Source organism: Mus musculus, chromosome 16 (assembly GCF_000001635.26).
Source record: "Mus musculus strain C57BL/6J chromosome 16, GRCm38.p6 C57BL/6J".
NCBI lineage: Eukaryota > Metazoa > Chordata > Mammalia > Rodentia > Muridae > Mus > Mus musculus.
In genome coordinates, this window is record NC_000082.6 from 48,066,701 (window position 1) to 48,084,397 (window position 17,697).

General features: G+C 40.1%; 1 pseudogene; it reads left to right on the forward strand.

Moving 5' to 3' along the window:
* The first annotated feature begins 5,531 nt into the window (after positions 1-5,531).
* On the forward strand, positions 5,532-7,790 carry Gm7275 (annotated as a pseudogene).
* Positions 7,791-17,697: the final 9,907 nt, after the last annotated feature.

Below are 17,697 nucleotides of genomic sequence, written 5' to 3' on the forward strand. Positions count from 1 at the left end.
GAGAAGCTGGAAGCAATCCCACTAAAATCAGGGATTAGACAAGGCTGCCCACTTTCTCCTTACTTATTCAATATAGTACTTGAAGTCCTAGCCAGAGCAATTTGACAACAAAAGGAGATCAAGGAGATACAAATTGGGAAGGAAGAAGTCAAAATATCTTTTTTTGCAGATGATACGATAGTATATATAGGTGACCCTAAAAATTCCACCAGAGAACTCCTGAACCTGATAAACAGCTTCAGTGAAGTAGCTGGATATAAAATTAAATCAAACAAGTCAATGGCCTTTCTCTACACAAAGGATAAACAGGCTGAGAAAGAAATTAGGGAAATAACACCCTTCTCAATAGTCACAAATTATATAAAATACCTTGGCGTGACTCTAACTAAGGAATTGAAAGATCTGTATGATAAGAACTTCAAGTCTCTGAATAAAGAAATTAAAGAAGTTCTTAGAAGATGGAAAGATCTCCCATGCTCATGGATTGGCACGATGAATATAGTAAAAATGGCTATCTTGCCAAAAGCAATCTACAGATTCAATGCAATCCCCAATAAAATTTCACCTCAATTCTTTAACGAATTAGAAAGGGCAATCTGCAAATTAATCTGGAATAACAAAAAACCTAGGATAGCAAAAACTCTTCTCAATGATAAAAGAACCTCTCGTGGAATCACCATGCCTGACCTAAAGCTGTACTACTGAGCAGTTGTGATAAAAACTGCATGGTACTGGTATAGCGACAGACAAGTAGAGCAATGGAATAGAATTGAAGACCCAGAAATGAACCCACACACCTATGGTCACTTGATCTTTGATAAAGGAGCTAAAACCATCCAGTGGAAAAAAAAGACAGCATTGTCAATAAATGGTACTGGTGGTTATCATGTAGAAGAATGCAAATTGATTCAATCCTATCTCCTTGTACTAAGGTCAAATCTAAGTGGCTCAAGGAACTCCACATAAAATCAGAGACAGTGAAACTTATACAGGAGAAACTGGTGAAAAGCCTCGAAGATATGAGCACAGGGGAAAAATTCCTAAATAGAACAGCAATGGCTTGTGCTGTAAGATCGAGAATCAACAAATGGGACCTCATATATACAAAGCTTCTGTTAGGCAAACGACACTGTCAACAAGACAAAAAGACCACCAACAGATTTGGAAAGGATCTTTACCAATCCTAAATCAGATAGGGTACTAATATCCAATATATATAAAGAACTCAAGAAGGTGGACTCCAGACAATCAAATGACCCCATTAAAAAATGGGGCTCAGAGCTAAACAAAGAATTCTCACCTGAGGCATACCGAATGGCTGCGAAGCACCTGAAAAAAATGTTCAACATCCTTAATCATCAGGGAAATGCAAATCAAAAAAACCCTGAGATTCCACTTCACACCAGTCAAAAAGGCTAAGATCAAAAATTCAGGTGACAGCAGATGCTGGGGAGGATGTGGAGAAAGAGGAACACTCCTCCATTGTTGGTGGGATTGCAAGCTTGTACAACCACTCTGGAAATCAGTCTGGTGGTTCCTCAGAAAATTGGACATAGTACTACCAGAGGATCCCACAATACCTCTCCTGGGCATATATCCAGAAGATGTTCCAACCGGTAAGAAGAACACATGTTCCACCATGTTCATAGCAGCCTTATTTATAATAGCCAGAAGCTGGAAAGAACCCAGATGCCCCTCAACAGAGGAATGGATACAGAAAATGTGGTACATTTACACAATGGAGTACTACTCACCTATTAAAAAGAATGAATTTATGAAATTCCTAGGCAAATGGATGGACCTGGAGGGCATCATCCTGAGTGAGGTAACCCAATCACAGAAGAACTCACACAATATGTACTCACTGATAAGTGGATATTAGCCTAGAAACTTAGAATACCCAAGATATAAGTTACAATTTGCAAAACACATGAAATTCAAGAAGAACGAAGACCAAAGTGTGGACACTTTGCCCCTTCTTAGAATTGGGAACAAAACACCCATGGAAGGAGTTACAGAGACAAAATTTGGAGCTGAGACGAAAGGATGGACCATCTTGAGAATGCCACACCCGGGGAACCATCCCTTAATCAGCCTCCAAACGCTGACACCATTGCATCCACCAGCAAGGTTTTGCTGAAAGGACCCAGATATAGCTATCTCTTGTGAGGCTATGCCAGTGCCTGGCAAACAGAAGTGGATGCTCACAGTTAGCTATTGGATGGATCACAGGGCCCCCAATGGAGGAGCTAGAGAAAGTTCCCAAGGAGCTTAAGGGGTCTGCAACCCTATAGGTGGAACAACAATATGAACTAACCAGTATCCCCGGAGCTCGTGTCTCTAGCTGCATATGTATCAGAAGATGGCCTAGTCAGCCATCATTGGGAAGAGAGGTCCCTTGGTCTTGCAAACTTTATATGCCTCAGTATGGGGGAACACCAGGGCCAAGAAGTGGGAGTGGGTGGGTAGTGGGGGTGGGGTGGTCTGGGGCACTTTTGGGATAGTATTTGAAATGTAATTGAAGAAAATACCTAATTAAAAAAAATAAATTTGAAAAAAGACTCCCTAAGTTAATTTCCAACATGAAAAAAAATTAAAAAAAGAAGAGGTTTAGAAATGGACAGCTGAAGAAGGTGTATTTTATTTTTCTTTTAACATAAAATAGCATTTAGTAATGTAATTTGTCCCCCTCTTTTTCTTTTTGAGACAGTGCTACATTATCAGTGGTGTTGACTTCACCTTGAGTATGTAGCCCAGTTGAGCTGTGAGCTTGAGATCCTCCCACTTCGTTATCATTATGCTTAATTTGGGGCATCCAAACACTGTCCTGATATTTTTTTTAATTTTGTTTAATTTCCTTCATATTGAAATTAGATCCTTTATTTTCAAACAAGATCAAAGTTACAATCAGATTTCAAGTTAGTACAATGAGTCCTGTACTACCATAAGTGGAATTAACCAAATTTTAGTATTTTTTATTTATTTGTACTTTGATTTCACCCCATCCCTTTTATTTGTAGCCCTGGCTGTCCTGGATCTCACTGCATAGACCAGGCTGTCCTCAAATTCAGAGATCTGCCTACCCCTGCCTCCTCAGTTGGGACTAAAAACCTGTGCCACTGATTTTCTTTTCCTTTTTCCTTTCCTTTCCTTTTTCCTTTCCTTTTTCCTTTTCCTTTTCCTTTTCCTTCCCTTCCCTTCCCTTCCCTTCCCTTCCTTTCCTTTCCTTTCCTTTCCTTTTTTTTTTCAGTAAATAAGAGGCATTTTATTAAAAGAAGACTGACCAGAGCCAACAAAGAGAGAATTCTATAGATAAGGCCCCGGCTTTTCAAGCTAAAGGATTATATGGCAAAACCTAAAAAGTAACATTTTTTTAAAAAGATTAATTTATTTATTATATGTAAGTACACTGTATCTGTCCTCAGATACTCCAGAAGAGGTCATCAGATTTCGTTACAGATGGTTGTGAGCCACCATGTGGTTGCTGGGATTTGAACTCGGTGCTCTTAACCACTAAGCCATCTCACCAGCCCAAAGTAACAATTTTGGGCAGCCAAAGCAACTCATATCTTCTCCCAAAGCAGTCAAGGCTTGATTTCGTGACATGTGCAGCAGATGCCTCAGTCATGCGAGCAAGCAGGCAGTTTGTAAAAAGCAGAACTTAACCATTAGCCTGTGTAATCTTGTGACCCGTTATCACTTCGTAGGAATAGCTGAGGTACTGAAATATTTTTGCAACATTCTGCAATTATTTGAAGAGTAGCTCAACTGGTACCAGGAGATGGTCTATCTCAGGCTACCTGACAGATAGAGTAATTTATTCAGGGCTTATGCAACCTAAAAACAATTTTGTTTTTTCAAGCCTAGCACAATAAATGTATCCTCTAAACACAGTGTTCGCCATCACAAAAGCAGCCCTGCTAGCTTATTCAGAGGTGTAAGACTAATGTGGTAGTTTCAAGATTTTTTTCTTGGTATGGGAATAAATCCCTCCATGGTGTAATTAGAAAGAAGAGAAAGAAACCAGGTACAAAGAAAATGATATCTGGGAAAATAGCAATCACAAGAAATTCAAACCTTTTACAGAAACAAAAGTACATTTTTTCCTTATGCTAAAACATTGGTATAGATAAATGTGTACATTTTGTTAATATTTTCAGTACAAAAATAGGACACAATTTGTGTCTCAACTCTTTTCTCACATTTTTATAAAAATAACTCTATGCCTTTGAGAGTAGATCAAAGAGATGCTCAATGTGTGTGTGGTGGTGGTGGTGGGGTGTGTGTGTGTGTGTGTGTGTGTGTGTGTGTGTGTGTGTGTGTGTGAAACGGAACAGAGGGTAAAGTGCTTGCTGTTTAATCATGGTGGCTGGAGTTCGGATTCCAGGACCCACAGAAAATACCCACCTCTGTAACTAGAGCTACAATTGAATTCTGCCTACTGTTTTCTAGGGAGGAGTTCAGGGTTTGTGTTATCGCTAGGATTGTAACCAAAGCAGTGATGAATCTTTCTCAATGAATCCTATTGACAATGGTGATATTTTATTTATTCTCTTTGGGATTGATCCTTGGTGAATTGGTCCCAGTTTCTCAAGTTTCCTCCAATATTGAAACACTGAACCATTCCACCCTTCATTCGCTATGAAAGGAAGCTCATCAGGCAGGACAGCAACTCAAAAGATCTCAAAATGGTCCCTGAAACTGATCAAATTCATTAAGCTCCTTCCCTGCCAGAGAGCAATAAAAGCTGAGAGTCCCTCTCATATGAAAGGAAGCTGAGCTGCAAAGAAGACTCTCAAAAAAGCCACCCTCATACCAGTTGTCTGGAAGAAGTTTAGATCAACTGAGTCATCTGGAATGGACATTCTCCAGCCCTTTGATCCATCTACATGCCATGCAGTTTCTCCAGGTTCCCAGCTTTTGTGAGCTGTCACCTACGCTGAGTAGGCTTTGTCCATGCAGCTATTTTTGAGTCATTTCTGCTCCTGTAACTAACCCCTCACCCATATTCCTTTAAGTAACCCCAATAAAACTTATTGGTTCACCAAGTAGGACTCTGGTGGTATGGGCACTTTGGTCTGTCCTGTGCTCCTTATGCAGAGGAGAAACAAATTTTGTCACACAATACTACCTACTAGGTTTTATAACTGTAAAATTATTCTTTGTAATTAGCAAGCACATTATGGGTGAGAAGATATTTTGAAGGGCACTTAAATTTCTATAATTGACCATGATGGGACAGCTTCCTAAAAGACAAACGTACTAGTCAGGACCAGCTGAACTATGCTGAGAGCATTTAGGTAAGTAACCCTGTGTTGTGCCGAAGAACTGTGATATATATCAATACATTCAAACTTGCCACTCGGGCAAGCAAAGGAGTGCTTTGAAACCCTGGACCAAGTTGGAGTTGGGGAGGGCTTCCACCGTCCAAAAACGTTGCTTAGCATCCTTTCAGGTGACATCACAACCAGCTATAGAACCTTGAAGGCTGTGTCTAGGGGCAACCGTCTGAGTTAAACATCATTCGTGAGGTTGCGTCCGATGTGTTAGCTGCTAGGTTTAGGCCCGGTATCTTACTAGTGATTAACTAGTACAATTAGTCCCATTTCGAAGTTTTGTATATTTAGCTGGCTACAGCACCTAAGAAGAATACTTCTAAGGAAGTAGTCTTAGAACTCCTCCGAGTTTTCCAGAGTGGACCCCTGGTGAACTGCCAACCTCTGACTATTCACCAATCAGTCTCCGATATTGACAGCTTAATTATCTCCATTCTTTGACTGACCCTGACCTGCAAAGTCAACTGTTTATAAAGGAGCCTCATAGGTTCGCGACCTGGGACCAACCATCTACTGGAAGAAGTGATTTGGACATCAGGGTGAACAACCCAAGAGTACCCATCCGGAGCCAGGCATAAGGTTGCTTTCGCTTGGAAGTTAGAAAAGCACTACTATACCGGAGTCAACACCCTCGGCATTTCAAGCAGTTCTCCATGTGGCAACCTAAACCGCCTGGGTTGGAGATGAAGCCTGAAGCTTCAGGAAAAGGGCAAGAACGGAAATACCAGGATAAAAGTGGGACAGAGAGAGTCTGAAGCTTTGGGACAAGGTCCAAAAAGGAAATGCTAGGATGGAACAGGGATGGTATTTAAAGAACCCAACAAGGCTCAGAAGAAGACCCCTCAGGAGCCACAAGACCTAGAGCTTCCAAGAGAACAGCCTAGCAAGGGTTAGGTACGGAAACCCCAGGGAGAGACTCCAAAACAACTAAAACCCCTAGAGTTGACTGAAGGTCCTCCAGAGCAGGCTGTAACTTGGAGGAAGCCTGCTGATGGTGGCAAGGGTCGCAAGTGGCCCTATTCTGCCACGGAGGAAAACGAACAAAGCCCCCAAAAGGAAAAGTACGGAAGGTTGCTTCAACACCTTCAGTGTGACCAAGATGTGAGGTCAGACCCTCACAGGCCTCAGCCAATCCTTACAAACACCTGGAAGATCAAAGGGGGCAAGTCAGGAGACAGTCATGGATCAGAAACAACTCAGAGAGATAGAGAACCATCTACGGTTGTTGCTCTAAAAGAATATCTTTCACCATAGGAAAGAGAGAAGTGGTGTACTAAGGAGAAATCTGTTACAGAGAAGAAAGGTTGTGTAAAGGGTGAAGGAAGAAGGGGTAACAGCTTGGAGCCGGGAACACGGACTCAGATCATCCTGCATAGCGGCAGAGGCAATAGCTTACTCCCCAACAAGATGGCAGTACTTGCAGCAGAGAAAAAGCCTCTCACAGACCAAGAAAGGGGCAGAGAAATGGATCAAATTCTTGATATTTCAGAGGACATGGAGAAGGAAATTGAGAATGCATTGGGTCCAGGACCCCAAGAGGAAATCCTAAGTTCCAGATTCAAGTTGCAAATCACCAGAGGAGATATCCAGACCCTGGAGAATGGTCAGTGGCTCAAGGATAAGGTCATAAATTTCTACATGAACCTTCTGGTTGAGAGAAATGAAAACCAAAGCTATCCGGCTCTTCATGCCTTTAGCACTTTCTTTTACCCCAAGCTAAAGCATAATGGTTACAGTTCCGTGAAAAGGTGGACTCGAGGCATCAATCTCTTTGAAAAAGAACTCATCTTGGTGCCTATTCACCAGAAGGTACATTGGAGCCTAGTGGTAATCAATTTAAGAAAACGAAGTATTGTATACCTCGATTCCATGGGACAGACAGGCAAGTTTATCTGTGAGACCATCTTCCAATATTTCCAAAACGAGAGCAAGACACGCAGGAGCATTGAGCTGGACCCTTTGGAGTGGAAGCAGTACAGTGTGACATCAGAGGAGATTCCTCTGCAGCTGAATGGGAGTGACTGTGGAATGTTTACCTGTAAATATGCAGATTACATCACTAGGGACCAACCTGTGACCTTTTCTCAGCAACACATGCCCACCTTCAGGAAAAGAATGGTATGGGAAATCCTACACAGTCAATTACTGTAACAACATCCACCTGGTTGCTATGGTCCCCCCATCCCCGTTCTTTTCCATCGCTGTTTCTAATATACCTCAGGTAGGATGAGTTGAAGAGATATAAAACAGGTACTGAGCTGTCTCACTGGATGAAGCCCACTCTCTTCAATATAGTCCTAATGTGGGATGTAGGACTAATGCTCTAATGCCATCTCTAGGATGCATGCAACTACTGCAAGCTTAGAAAATGCTGCTGCCCAACCCACAGGAGACCACGTGTTCAAGAAATACTGTTTTAATGCTGGAATTAAATGAATTCATGTTCTTTTGTTTTATTTTGCTTTTCTTTTGCTTGCTTTGTGTGTGTGTGTGTGTGTGTGTGTGTGTGTTTGGTTGGTTTTTGTTTGTTTAATGTTTCATTGAGGGTTTTTTCTGGTTTTTGGTTTTCATTTTTGTTTTTTGTTTGTGTTTTGTTTTGTTGTTTATGCTTTTTATTTTTGTTTTTTTGTGTTTTGTTTGTGATTTCTTGTTTTTTGTGGTTTTTGTTTTTCATTTGTGGTTTTTTTTTTTTTGGTTTTTGTTTTACATTTTTTGTTTTTTTTTGTTGTTGTTGTTGTTGTTTGTTGGTTTTTGTTCGTGTTTGGAGTTTTGGTTTCTTTTGTTGTTTTTGTTTTATGTTGTTTTTTTATGTTTTTGGTTTTGTTGTTTGTTTTGTTTTTGTTTGTTCATTGTTGTTTTTGTCTGTTTTTTTGTTTGTTTTTGTTTTGTTTTGTTTTTGTCTTCCTGACCCCACTCCACTGATTGTTTTCCTTAACTCACTTGCAAACCTTGGCCATTGTCATTTCTCATCCTCCAGTCCCTGTTGGAAGTGTCTATTTCTGAAATAAATACTCATCACGGTGCCAGGAGGGACATTAGCAGTGCCCATCACGGTGCCAGGAGGGAAATCAGCAGGAAGAGGCCGAAGCTATTCACTAGCATCTCTAATGATAGAGTTGTGTGCTATTAATTGAAGCAGGGGATAGTGGTGGTGTTTTTGTTTTGTTATAATTTTTTTTAAGTTTGAAAATAGCATGAGAAATGGAAATGAGTTGCACAGACCGGTGCTGTTCTGCACCACCGTACTCTGCTGGACCTGGACAGGATGTAGAACTGCAGCCAGACTACTGACTGGACTCCAGGACTAGTAAGAAAAGCACCATGGTCACTTAAAGGCTCATCCTTTCCCAGACCTGCCTTAGTTTTGGAAGTTGATTTGAAGTAACTATAATGGCAAATGTCCATTTCTATCTCAGATCTCATTGGATACAAATCCCATCTATTGCTTTATTGAATTTAATTTTTTTTTGAAAAGTTCTATTCAATTTAATTTTTTTCTTAAAAAGTTTTGGTATATATTAAGATGAAATTGAGATGTTTTTTCTCATTAGATTAATATTCCCACTGTAGAAAATTGGGGATGTAGTATTTACAGTTGAAACCGCCAGTTATATATAATAATCTATTTTACATGTGATAGTTTGTATTTAACTTTTCTATTCATTATCTTATGGTTGTGTTTATGCAATTTTTACTTAATAAAGTCTAAAGTTATTTTTTTAAAAAGTAACTCATGCATGCAAACAATAAACTAAAAGACTGTATAAACTTATGAAGCATTTAGACATATTTGGGACTTTAATCAAAGTCAGAAAGGTAGATTAATTTTATCTGGTATTACTCTGTACCTTCATCAGCAGTGTACTATCTGAGGCAACTAATAAAAAGGAGAAATGACTTGTTTAATTTACAGCTTGGGAGATTCACATCTCAGATGACATGGCCCCATTAGTATGCACTATCAAGGACACCAGGAGCTCATGGGGACCCAAGCAGCCACATCGGGATTCAGAAAGGAGAGAGAGAGAGAGAGAGAGAGAGAGAGAGAGAGAGAGAGAGAGAGAGAGAGAGAGAGAAAGCTACCTATTAAAAGTTCAGAACACCTCCCCACGATACTCCCCTGAGGATTGGTATACATGGACTCTGGCAGACACAGCCCAAGCCACACAGCCTTGATTTTCAAACCAACTGCCAAGCATGTGTAAATTTGTATAAGATAGCAAGAGTACAGTGAGTCACATGCATATATTGATGCTTGTAGGTTTCAGACCAGAAAACTAGACACAAACACGCCTCTGCTTCATCCTCAGACCTCACTAACATGGAGAGGCTGGGGCATAAGAGAAGATTGGGAGGAGGCAATAGTGGCACATGGTCTAGTTAGTAGTGGTGACAAAACTGCCCAAGAAACAATCCTAAAGCAAAAATGCACAAGTTGTTCCTTTGGCTGAATTCCTAGATGTCTCAGGAATTGGTGCTACCAGTTCACACTAGAAATGGAAATAAGAAAGAGAATCAAAATAAGAGGTATTCAAGGTATTCAACACAGTAAACACACTTTCACAGGCCATCCCTTAACAACCACACCACCATTCTAGCCAACCCTAATCCTTGGCAACCACCAAATTATCTGTGCCGCGTTATTGTGAAAGTACATTTTTAGTTATAAAATATGCAAAAGGATACTTTCACATTGGAAAACACACAAACAAAACAAAATACCAAATTATTCAGGTCTTTTGAAAAAAAGAAAAACCCACCCAAAACCACCTCCTTATTCCAGGCCTTTTACTAGAGCTAGTGTTGGCTTACAGACAATTCTACTAGGCTCCTCCCAACAACCACCTAGCAACAGCTTACATCATCATCTGCCACCATTGCCTGCCAGGTGCAGCAGCTTATAAAAGGACTACCCCAGCCCTCTCGCTTCTCTTTTTCTCCCTACCCTCTTCTTCTTCTTCTTCTTCTTCTTCTTCTTCTTCTTCTTCTTCTTCTTCTTCTTCTTCTTCTTCTTCTTCTTCTTCTTCTTCTTTTCTTCTTCTTCTTCTTCTTCTTCTTCTTCTTCTTCTTTTCTTCTTCTTCTTCTTCTTCTTCTTCTTCTCCTTCTTCTCCTTCTCCTTCTTCTTCTTCTTCTTCTTCTTCTTCTTCTTCTTCTTCTTCTTTCTTCTCTCTCTCTCTCTCTCTCTCTCTCTCTCTCTCTCTCTCTCTCTCTCTTTCCACGTGTTCCCTCTCTTTCTTTCTATCCTTCATCCCTGCTTTCTCTGCCTTTGTAGGTGTCTGCCTCTACCCCTTCTCCAGGTCTCTGCTCCCTTTCCTTCCCCACAATAAAATTCTCTTAAGTCAAAAAAAAAAAAAGGCAGGTATTGCTTGTAGCTGATTCTTCAATTAAAAATTAAAAATAGATTTTTTTTTCATACAGTGTACTCTGTTTTTCTCTCCCTTAATCCCCACAGGTCTTTCCCACTTCTCCACCCACCTGATCCATAGCATTTCATTCTCTCTCTCTCTCATTAGAATCAAAACAAGCATTAATAATAATAATAATAATAATAATAATAATGGTGATATTATAAGATAAAACAAATAAATGGGGGCAGGCGGAGCCAAAGAAAAAGCACAAGAAACATATGTAAGTTCAAACACATTCACACACTGAAAACCCGTAAACACAAAATCAGAAATCATAATGAATAAGAAAAAGATTTATAAGGTTAAAAAAAATGCCCGGACAAAGTATTATGAAAAAAAAAGTCTCCAAAAATATGACCGAGTTCTTTTTTTCTGTGTTGACCATCAATTGATGTCTATGGAGCCTGAAGAGGTCCCCAGAGATGACACAGAACAGACCCAAACACCAAATTCTCAGCACAAAAGATTCATTACCCTGGAAGCGTAATGGCTGCCTCTAAACCAGACAAAGGCAAACAGCAGCTGTTTCTGCAGGATGGTTTTTAAGGGAAAGCGGGGAAATCTGTGTTAAGATGAGTTAGTAAGTCCTGATTCAACCTGTTAGGCAGTGTAGTCAAAATATGAATTTTGATTGCTGGACCTTGATGTTTTGATAGCTGGGATAGTCAGGGGGGAAAAAAGTGGTCAAATAAGGGAATAGACCTTCGGGGATAACTTTAGAAATGTAATCTAGTGCTGGGCGTGGTGGCACACGCCTTTAATCCCAGCACTCAGGAGGCGGAGGCAGGAAGATTTCTGAGTTCGATGCCAGCCTGGTCTACAGAGTGAGTTCGAGGACAGCCAGGGCTACACAGAGAAACCCTGTCTCAAAAAAAACCAACCAACCAACCAAACAAACAAACAAAAACAAAAAAGAAATGTAGTCTAATGGTTTAGCAAGGGAGAGGCAAGGGGAAAGGGCAAGACCTACTTCCACAGTCGTTGTTGCTGTTTTGTTGTTGTTTTGTTGTTGTTTTGTTGTTGTTTTAACACCTTAAAGGAAAGAAGATCCACTATGCAAGAAGCAGAAAGTGTGAAGATTATTACTGCATTGGAAACAAAATAAACTACTGCATGCACACAGATAAAAACAGTGGGATAAAGGGCATAGCCATTTAGAAAGAGTTCTTTAAACTGAATACCTCATCACTGAACTGAAAAACGAAAGAAGAAAGGGGTTACTCAGAAACAAGTTATGCCCAATTAAAATACCGTCACACTTCTAGAGCTGAAACCAGAACCTTAAAGACCCGTTGTAATAACTATGAAGTCCCAAAGGAGTGTGCAAAGATCAATCCAAGGTCAAAATTAAGTGTGAAGGGAAAAGGTCATTTGGGGCACTCTGCATTTCTTAGGAGTTTCCCTGCCTTGCTCAGGCATCTAGATAATAAGAATGGGCTTCCATCAAACGGAACACGTAAGGTGGCAAAGAGAAAGATAAGGAGTTGAGAAGGCAGTGGACACTCCACAGAAGGGAAAATACAATTTTCAGTGACAGTAGTGGGAGTCTCTGGCACAGCTGTACTCCAGCAGAGAGGAAAAACAAGAGGCATTAGAGTGAGAGTCGTTGAGTCCTCAGAGAATGAGTTCTCCAGGAAGATAAAGCTAACAGCCCCCTTGCTGCATCTCAGCATCCTGAGAGGATATCCAGGCTAGTCTCCAGGGAAAACAGTCATTTGTGCACACAAATCAAACGATCAAGATCCCCGGTGGGCTCCTCTCTCCATGGCATTGAACTCATCTGTCAGGAGATGAGTGTTGAGAAGTGGCACTTGTGCAGTCCGGATGGACAGTGGAGAAAGTGAGATGGATCTGTAAATTCCACAATCAGACATGGACCCGTGATGCTTCAGGCCAATAAGCCAAGAAGTGTCGAGAAAGCATGGTACTCAGAGATGCAGGAACACATCCCAAATCGTCCACAAGAAGTAGGTAGAAAAAGCTTGTAAGAACTATTGTTTCTTTTCTCTCCCCCTCTTCATAGTGTATCTTTTGAAGTGAATTGCTAAGGCCAGTCCATCTGTACTCAGAGAAAAGAATTAAGGTCCAATTTTTACAGAGCCCTGTAGCCAGGTGAGGGAGGAAATGAGACCTACTTCCTAAGAGTGACATTGTAATGTTAATATTTTGAAGTATACGTCAATTTGTTTAATTTATTTTAATATATGTTCTTTATCAATGCAGACTAATAGATTCACTTTTAATCGAATCACATTTCTGGGCCTTTAATTATTTTGGGAATTATTTTTAATTTCTTAAATATTTTGTCCATTTTCCTTTATGCATATGCACATTTTGCCTGTGTGTATGTCTGCACACCAAGTACGTGCAGCGCCCAAAGAGGTCAGAAGAGGACACCAGATCCCCTAGGACTGGAGTTACAGAGAGTTGTGAGCAGCCATGTGGGTACTAAGTGAACCCTAATCCCTCTGGAAGAGCAGCTGGTGCTCTTAACCTCTCACCAACTCTGCAGACCCCCACTGTAAGTCATTTGTAGCCTTCCCAGGGAGAGCTCCTTCAGGTTGGCTCATTATCATGTGACACATTTTTTCCCAGTTCTTCCCTCCTGTCACTGTCTCCTCTTGCGTCTTCTCTGAGTAGCCTGCCATCTCTTCAAGCAGGAACCTTTCATGTATCGCTGTGTCTGATTGGCTTATATTTTGTTAAAGAACGTGAACCTTCTGGTTTAACCATGTGGCCCTTGGGCTATAGTAACTTGTCTTCTCTTGTGATAGTGTTTCTTTTTTCCTTTTCTATTTTTTTATTAATTTATTTATTTATTCACTTTACGTCTCAATTATAGTCCCCCTCTCCCTCCTCTCCTCCAAGACCCAACCTGACAAGTACCTCCCCCCAACTACCCTCTCCCCTCTCAGAGAAGGAAGGGTCTTGAAGCCCCCTTTGGGAACAACTCTTCCATAAGATGCCCCAAGTCTGGCTGTGGATCTCTCCGTTTCCATCTGATGATGGATGAAGCCTCTCAGGAGACAGATATGCTAGGGTCCTGTCTGCAAGCAAATAAAGCTGCCATGAACATAGTTGAGCAAGTCTCCAGCAGGGCATCTTTTGGGTATATGCCCATTAGTGGTAGAACTATTCTCAGTTATCTGAGAAACCACCAAATTGATTTCCAGAGTGGTTGTACAAGTTTGCACTCCCACCAGCAATGGAGGAGTGTTCCCTTTGTTCCACATCCTTGCCAGCATCTGCTGTCCCTTGAGGTTTTTTAATCCTAGCCATTCCATTGGGTTAAGAGTCTTTTTGACTTTCACTTCCCTGATGTGTATGGATGCTGAACATTTCTTTAAATGCTTCTTGGCTACTAGAGATCTCCCTGGTGAGAATTATCTGTTTATCTCTGTACCCATTTTTTAATTGGGTTGTTTGGTTTGTTGGTGTCCAATCTTGAAATTTTTTTATATGTTTTGGATATTAGTCCTGTCAGATGTAGGGTTGTTGAAGATTTTTTTCCCCAATTTGTAGGCTGCTGTTTTGTCCTTTTGACAGTGTCCTCTGCCTTGCAAATGCTTTTCAGTTTCACAAGGTCACATTTATTTATTGTTGATCTTAGTGCCTGGGCTATTGGTATTCTGTTCAGAAATTTGTCTTCTGTGCCAGTGAGTTCAGAGAAGATCCCACTTTCTCTTCTATACTAGTGTGTCCGGTTTTATGTTGAAGTCTTTGATCTTAGATTTTCAGTTTGTACATGGGTGTATTTGCACTCTTCTACATGCAGGCATTCAGTTAGACCGGTGACATTTGTTGATGTTTTCTTTTTTTCATTTTATGGTTTGGGCTTCTTTGTCAAAAGTCAAGTATCCATAAGTGCATGGGATTATTTTTGTGTCTTTGGTTCTATTCCATTGCTCATCCTGTCAGCTTTTATCCCAATACCATGTAGTTTTTCATTGTTCTGTATTAGTGTAGCTTGAAATCAGGAATGCTGATACCTCCAGTAGTTGAGGATTGTTTTAGCTATCCTGGGTTTTTTTTTGTTTGTTTGTTTTTTGTTTTCTCGTATGATGTTGAAAATTGGTCTTTCAGGATCTATAAAGAGTTGTGTTGGACTTTTAATGGAAATTGCATTGAATCTATATTGCTATTGTTAAATAGCCATTTTCACCATGTTAATCCTACTGATTCATGAGCTGAGAGATCCTTCCATCTTCTGATATCTTCTTCAATTTCTTTCTTCAGAAACTTGAATTTCTTGTCATACAAGTCTTTCATTTGCTCGGTTAGAGTTATGCCAAGATATTTTATATTATTTGTGGCTATTGTAAATGGTGTTGTTTCCCGAATTTCTTTCTCAGTCCACTTGTTGTGGAAAAGAGGGCTACTGACTTTTTTAGTTAATTTTGTATCCAGACATTTGCTGAAGGTGCTTACCAACTGTAGGAGTTCTGTGGTAGAATTTTTGGGGTCACTTATGTACACTATCATATCATCTACAATTAGTGATACTTTGACTTCTTCCTTTCCAATTTGTATTCCCTTGATCTCTTTTACTTGTCTTACTGCTCTTAGTAAAACTTCAAGTACTCTGTTGAATACATACAGAAAGAGTGGGCAGCCTTGTCTTGTCCCTGATTTTAGTGGAATTGCTTTAAGTTTATCTCCATTTAAGTTGATATTGGCTTGTTATATATTGCTTTTATTATGATTAGGTATGCACTTTATATTTCTGGTTCTCTCCAAGACTTTTAACATAAAGATGTTTTAGATTTTGTCAAAGGCTTTTTCAGCATCTAATGAGATGATCATGTGACTTTTTTTTCCATTCTGTTCATATGGTAGATTACATTGATGGATTTTCATATATTGAATCACCCCTGCATCCCTGGGATGAAGCCTGCTTGATCATGGTAGATCATGTTTTTTATGTGTTCCTCGATTTTGTTTGTGAGCTTTTTATAGAGTATTTTTGCGTCAATGTTCATAAGGGAAACTAGTCTGAAATTCTACTTGTTTGTTGAGTCTTTGTGTGGTTTAGATATCAGGGCTCCCCTTAGTCCTGTGAAGGCTCAATGCCCCAATATAGGGGAATGCCAGGGCAGGGAGGTGGGAGTTGGGGGGGGGAGCAACCTCATAGAAGCAGGGGAAGGGAGGATGGAATGGGGGGTTGCCAGAGGGGAAACTGAGAAAGGAGATAACATTTGAAATGTAAATAAATAAAATATCCAATAAAAATATATCAGCGCCTCATAAAATAAGTTTGGCAATGTTCCTTCTGTTTCTATTTTTGTGGAATAGTTTGAGGAGAATTGGTATTAGCTCTTCTTTGAAAGTCTGGTAGAAACTGTGTTAAAATAATCTGGCTTCTTTGGTTAGAAGACTTTTGATGACTGCTTCTATTTCCTTAAGGGTTATAGGTATATTTAAATAGTTTACTTGATCTTAACTTAACTTTGATGAATGGTATCTATCTAGAAAATTCTCCATTTTGTTTAGATTTTCTAATTTTGTGGAGTACATGCTTTCAAAGTAAGACTTAATGATTCTTTGAATTTCCTCAGTGTCTGTTATATCTCCCTTTTCATTACTGATGTTGTTAATTTGGATACTGTCTCTGCCTTTTAGTTAGTTTGGCTAAAGGTTTGACTATTTTGTTGATTTTCTCAAAGAACCAGCTGTTGGTTTCATTGATTCTTAGTATTTTTTCTTTGTTTCTAATTTATTGATTTCAGCCCTTTGTTTGATTACGTCCTACCATCTACTACTCCTGGGTGTGTTTGTTTCTTTTTTTTTTTTCCCTAGAGCTTTTGTATGAAGGTACTTAGTGCTGTGAATTTATCACTGCTTTCATTGTATTCCATAAGTTTGGTTTGTTGTGCCTTCATTTTCATTGAATTCTAGAAAGTTTTTAAGTTCTTATTTCTTACCTGACCTGGTGATCATTGAGTTGAAGAACTTTTGTTTCTTTAATTGGCATGTGTGTTTAATGTGAAGAACTTCAAAGTAAAATAATAATATCAATAATAACAATAAAAATAATAACAACAGAAGCAACAAAAATTTATTTAAAGTGTTCAATACCAACACTCCTCAGTCATCAGAAAAATGCAAATGAAAACTACCTTGAGGCCGCACCTTACTGAAGTCAGAAGGGCTATTACCACAACAAATGGTGGAGAGAGCATAGGGAAGGAGGTACTCTGATTCACCACTGATGTGAGTACAAATTGATCCAGCTATATGGAAATTAGTTGTGGGTACTCAAAAGATCAAAAACAGAATGACCATGTGAACCATCCATACCCACTCCTGCATGCATACTCAGAGAACACCATGTCCTACCATGAAATATTTACATAGCCATGTTTATTGCTGTTCCATTTACTGTAGCAAGGAAATGTCATCAGCCTTGATATCCATCAACAAGAGAATGAATAAAGAAAATGTGGAAAAACATAATATTAAGGAATAACTAAAGTCAAATGTAAAAAGACTCATGGTGGAGGCGGCGCCATCTTCGGCTCCAGACAACCGGCCACCTTCCTGGTGAGAGCACAGGGGTCCGCCCAGCCCGAGAGGTTTCTGCCTCAGGCTCCTGCGGTAGCCACCTTGGTTCCGGGACTCCACGGAGGGCAGGCTGCACGGGAGAGGGTGTGGAATACAGAGGCCAGCAGTTTCTGGGACAGGCGAGAGCCAGAGAGCTTCTAAGGTGGTGCCATCTTTGGCTCCAGACAACCGGCCACCTTCCTGGCCAAAGCAACACAGCTTCTGGGAAAGATTATGTTTTGGGCCTTCATCTTCAGCCAGGAGGATGTCCAAACACCAGAAAACTGTGCACCTTCCCTGAAAGAGGAGAGCTTGCCTGCAGAGACTGCTCTGACCACTGAAACTCAGAGGAGAAAGCTAGTCTCCCACGAGTGCTGATAGAGGGTAACAAAATCACAAGAGGAACAATCTC